Below are 6174 nucleotides of genomic sequence, written 5' to 3'. Positions count from 1 at the left end.
TTTGTTAAGTATCTTCCTCCTGTTTTATCTGGCAATTACTTATGCGTCGATGATTGTCCCCATGGCATCAGACGATAGCTACAGATGCTGGAACGTAGGATCTACAGAATACACACCACACGATTAAGGGAGGGTGAGGGGGTACTTGTCCCCCACTTTTATCAGTTTTTGCCCATGCACTATAAATCTTAATGCTAAGCCTCTTCTGCCAAGAGAAAGTAAGCTGCACTTGCCCCCCAGTTTTGACACCCAATCGTCGCTACTGGCCACGGAACATCGCTTAAGAAACACCAATGGAAGTGTAAAGGCAATCATAGGGTGAGGTACAAACGGAAGTATTCGCAAGACAGTGGATGTGTGTACGTACATATCAACCGCAAAGAAAAATATAAAAGCAGCCGTTCTTTGCGAAGACTGTAACTGCCCCGGAAAATGTTTCACAGAATCGAATGTTACTCAAAGAGAAAATCTATTTGAGTTTTTTTCTAAACGTGTCTATTTTGACCTCCAAAGTCTGCACCTCTGCTCCTGAAACTAGGATGAACTAATGAAAGGAGAAAAAATGTAGAAGACAGCAGTTCATAACCTAATGCCTGACAAGAACAGAAGGAGAAACTGTGACGAAAAAGATGAACATTAGTTGTGAACGTATTAACTATTCTGAAAGCTTTAAATAAACCATTTTTACAACTAGCTCATTTGATATCCTCCTCAATTTATATAAAACAATACATAGTGATTAAGATTATTTGTAAGAGGAAAGATTCATAGAATTCAAACATAAGGCTTTTGTGGAATTTTAATCGCATTTGGAAATAAAACATTAATACATATACTACATAGAAATTTTCAGCAAAAAATGCAGGCTCGACCAGGACTCGAACTCGGGTCCCTGGCATACCGTCCCATTGCTCTGCCACTAAGCTACCGAGCCATTCTGGCCTCGCCTGATTCTTTGCTCTGTACATGTATTATGTTTATTATGTATATTGAAACCTTACCATGTATAATTCTTTTTCACAGTTGTAACAAAAAAATGGTAAACAACATTGCGAGGTAAAAACCTTAGTAAAGAACCTGAACTCGTCTCTTCTCTATATGTAAGCGGTACAAGGGAGAAACCAGGTGGTTGCAATGAAGATTATGGAAACTCAATGTGCAATGTCAGTAAATGTTTGTCATCGGCAGATGTCTATCAAAGAAATCAATACAGAGTTTCTCTCGTAGAGAATCACAGTTATGCAGACATAGTCGAGAAATTGCGAAATTTTTCCCTACCGAACATCGGAATTAAGACAACTCGTTGTCCCCGTCCCGTCTCCACCACAAACGTTCAGTCCTGTACACCCCTATGTATTATGTTGAATCCTGCTATTGAAGTAAAATTAATTACGACTGTACACTATTTAAATGAAATATTTGTCGGATTTCTGGGGGAGACTTCAGCCCCCATGCCCACCCTCTGGCTACGTGCCTGGTTCTTTGCAAAAACAAAACCTTTGGGCCAACAAGCTTTTAACTGAAGCATTATGTATTAAGCTCAGAGCAACTGTGTGATGTCATTTAACCATACTCAATGAGGGCATGAGCGAAAATTTAAAATTAAGTCTCTCCATGATAACTGTGCATGTGATCTGTTGTCTTTATGCATGAAAATTGTATGTCACGTTCTATATTTAGGCGTGTGAACTGCATATGTGATGTTTTGCGCGGATGCATGCAAATTGTGCGTGTCATATTCTGAGCAAATTTTGTAAATAACGTTTGAGTTCTACATGCATGTGAATGTGATAGTTTATATTTACAAGTAAAAATAGAATTAGATTAACGCTCAAGGCATTACATTATATCAGAAGCGAGAAGTTACTTACTAGGTCAGTGATATGTCAACTGATGTATTACTTTTTATTTCAATTTTGTCGCAACATTCCACAAGAAATTTTTCTCACCAAGTGTTACTAAACCTAGTGATTTCTTCCTTCTAGTGGTAACCCTGAGTAAATGGCTGGAGAAAACTGGAGTAGCGCTGGAGACCGTTGCCCTGGAGACTCCAGCAACGTCCGTCAGAGGCAATAAGCGAGTCGACACAATTCCGCAGCGCTGGAGTCAAGGTTCGTCAGTTTGACTTGAATCGAGAGTTTCCTGTGGAAATATCTCATTTTCGATCCGAAAGATCTGATGTATCGAGGCTGCCATTGAATTTTCTATCGGCGTTTCATTACTCAGTATGGTGCTTGGATTCTTGTGGTAATCAGTGTTCCTCTGTAACTATTCTTTGCCTGTTTCTCTGTTCTAGATATTTTATGTCGTTCCTCTACTCCTCTGGGTTAATGGAGACGTAATTGATGATTGATGTCTTACCCAGGGTTCTAACCTGAGCCCACTGCTTATCACGCTAACCCCTAACAGACTCACTAACTCCGTATCAGCTAACTGTAGACCAGGCGAACGAGAACAAGTCTCTGCGCAAGTAGTAACGCGAGACGGCTCCACCAATGAACAGTGAGAGAAACTGGATTGCTTAATGGGTGACGGGAGTTTCCCGATTTCCTGGAAGCGTTGCAAACTTTTGAAAAGGATATTACTGAACGCATATGGCAAACGGACCGTATTTTTGTCTCCAGGTCCGTAGGATTGGTTTAAGAATTTCTTAGGGAAATATTAGGGATAAAACTGCAAGAGCAAATTTTGATAAGCCGTGCATTTAGCGTACGGACTAAGGTCTGGACCGTACGTCCGTATACGCCATGAAATTTCTGTACATGTACGGTCAGGGCGGTACGGTTGGCAACGCTGCGCTTTCACCACTCGATTTTCCTCCTCCTTCTCTGCCGATATGCACGACCCTGCTCTACAGTTAGCTGGGACAGGATATAGTTTGTTTAATTGGATATCTATTCAGCCGACCTCCGTGGTGAGTGGTTACCAGAGCGCGCTAGGGTATCCCGGGTTCGAATCCAGGCATGGCTATGGTTGTTCTTTGTGAGTCCATCATTAACATCATCACTAATTGTCATCATTGAGTTCCAAAAGTTGCAGAAAAGAGACCCTCAATAACAAAAATGAAATACAATCAAGCCCACAGGGAAAGAACAGGCTTTGTCCATTTTTAGCCACCTTTACGGAGCTATCAAATAGCTCTGGTAAGTGTTATTTTAACTAGGAAATGTACAAGAATAGAATGTGCTTTTTTCTTTAATTGCAAAGAGGTTTTGGTTTGGTATACAGGTTAAGAACGTGCTCATAACAAGGAAATAAGGTGCTCTACTGTAAAATCAAGAAAATGGACAATGCATGTTCTTTCCCTATGGTCTTCAAATGGTTACTCTCTCACCAATGGCTATAATATGGGATAGGAACCCATCGAAAATTTAGATGAAATATTGTTTTTGTTCCTCGGATATATACGAGGTAAAGTCCGAAAATAAGTTTCCCCACCAGTTTTGCCAGGGAAATCGTACAGCAATGGGGGAAACCAGGCCGTGTTGGAACACAACAGACACCTATACACCAGTGGGTGAAGTACGACCGCGATCCAACAGATGGCGTGAGCGTAGTGCGTGCAAACGAGGGGAGGTGCCTCTCAGTCGTGGCCCGGCAGATATGGAGAGAAGGTTTTTTGGGACTCCCATGGTGTTTTGTTGCTGGACTTTTTGGAACAAGGAACCATCAACGCTGCACGTTACTGTCACACCCTGCCAAAATTGAAGCAGGCTATTCGGCGTAGGCGGCCTGGCCTTCTCACATCTGGCGTGCTGTTGTTGGATGACAATGCGAAACCGCACTCGGCGAGGGCTACGCAACACCATCTTGCAACCCTTGGTTGGGAGCGCCTTACCCATCCGCCGTACAGTCCCGATCTCGCGCCGAATGACTTCCATCTGTTTCCGGCTTTCAAGAAGGCTCTCGGAGGAAGGAGCTTTGGAAGCAATGCTGAGGTGACACATTTCGTGCAACACTTCTTCCGTATACAGGACACTCATTTTTTCCCAAGAGGGTTTTTTGAAGCTTATCAAGTGGTATGACAAATTTCTGAATGTCCGGGGTTCCTATGTGGAAAAATAAAGTAAGTATGCTATTCCTTTTCTCACTTACGTTTTTTGCTTTTTCTTCCCATCTCTGTCCACAGTCGCCAGGGAAACTTATTTTTGGACTCTCCCTCGTATATAAATCCAGTGATCGTACAAGATGATGCTGAAAAGTTAGTAGCCCGACATAGAAGGAACGCACTTGGAATGATGAAACTTCATAGTTACTCAACAGACTCCCCTCGAAGCTCAATGCACTTTCTGGCCCGCTGATCCAACTTTTGCAAACCACTTAAATAAATTCTGAAGTTTGCTCCTCGCTCCAATGCTCTGTGGCAGTAATCACCTCCTGATCTGAGGCAAAATGGTGTTTTTTGAGCTGAGGAAACAGAAAGTAGTCCAGATGGATCCAGATCAAGACACTGAAAGCCCAAGTGTCGCCATTTCTGCTGTATTGCTGCTGCTTGATGGGCAGGGGCATTGTCATGGAGAAACAGGACACCCTTTTTGAGTTCGCTTACTGAGCAGACATGGTCACTTAATAAACAACAAGAAAGCATGTCAATTATGCAATGCCTTTTGGTATATGTAGCTACATACAAGGATCAAGACATAATGTGACCTTCCTCTAAACAGTTTGGGAACTTGGTCGCGCTACGAACATTTCAGCATTTCCTCGTATTACTAATTATTATTATCGCAGTTATCTAATGATTTGTATTATTATGTATTAAAACTATATGGTTTATTCATGCCGATTTATAATAATAACAAAACTAAATACATAGCTACATAAGTTTTCAGTTACGAAATATACAATCGAATTTCTCCTGTATAGAACCATTATGAAAAGTATGAAATCGTGGAAGTAAAATTAAGTACCAATATGGATTATTTTTATGGCGGAGTCTTGATGCTTTACAAACACTATTATTATTTTATAATATTACATTCGAAAATAAGTATATTGTGGCAAAAAAAAAAATGATTGTAAAAATCTTAATGCTTTTGTTTGACTTTTTGTTTTAAGTTCACTTTATGCACAGTAAGGCTAATCGGGACCGGAACTTCAGTTTAAGGTGTGATCCGAACCACTATATGCCTCCATTGGGAATCGGACCCGGGATCCCTTGATTACAAGGCGATGACGTTATCACTACGCCATCGGGGAGGCCTAATGTATTTGTAAGTGATGTGATGTTATAATTCAACTCACAAATTTTGCAACATTATAACATATTTTTCTTGCCAGTTAGGAAGATTTGCTGGATTACAGTTGGGAACAAAACTTGCTTACAGTTTGAAGATCATATATTTGCTTGAGTTGTAGATGAAAATTTACTTGCAGTTTGAGAAAGAAAAATTGCTTCAAGTTTTAGAATAAATATGAAATTTGTAGTTTTAGAACGAAAAGTGCTTGAAAAGATATTTGCTTGTAGTTTGAGAAGAAAAGTTTCTTCAAGTTTTAAAATTACTTGCGAAAATGAAAAACTGAATATGCTGACCAAGGCAGAAATTTAGTTCATTATAAAACATAAACTAAACGTAACGTTTCAACCTTCTAGCAAGGTCTTCTTCACACCCTGCACCAAGTACAAATACAAGTACAGAGTCTGAAGAAGACCTTGCTAGAAGGTTGAAACGTTACTTTTAGTTTATGTTTTATAATGAACTAAATTTCTGCCTTGGTCAGCATATTCAGTTTTTCATATCATGGAAACAAGGCTTAATGGTGTTATAATTGAGAAAATATCTACTTACAGTTTGAGAACAAAATTTGCTTGTAGCTTCAGAACAAAGATTCAAAAGCAAGGATTGATAACATTAGAAAGGATAAGTATACACAAATGTTCGAAAAAATCAGTAGTAACGAAAATAAAATTGGTATACTATTTCTTTAGGAATATATTTTTGTGTCCGATTCGGAAAGAAAATTCTCAAATAAAATACAAACAAATATTGAAAACATAAAAGAAGGATTTTGAGAGGAAAATCAAAGTGTAGTTAATTTGCTAAACACAACAAAAAAAATTGCGTCCAATGCAATCATGTTTAGTGGAGTTCCTTACCAGGACCCCATGGTGTCTATCGCTGAGAGTTGGTATCAGAGAAACTTCACCAAGGGAAGAGGCGATGGACTTCAACC

The sequence above is a fragment of the Lepisma saccharinum genome, chromosome 22 (genome assembly GCF_977018435.1).
Source record: "Lepisma saccharinum chromosome 22, izLepSacc3.1, whole genome shotgun sequence".
Taxonomy (NCBI): Eukaryota; Metazoa; Arthropoda; class Insecta; order Zygentoma; family Lepismatidae; genus Lepisma; species Lepisma saccharinum.
The sequence above is the reverse complement of the archived record's forward strand: the minus strand, read 5'-3'. Positions refer to the sequence as shown.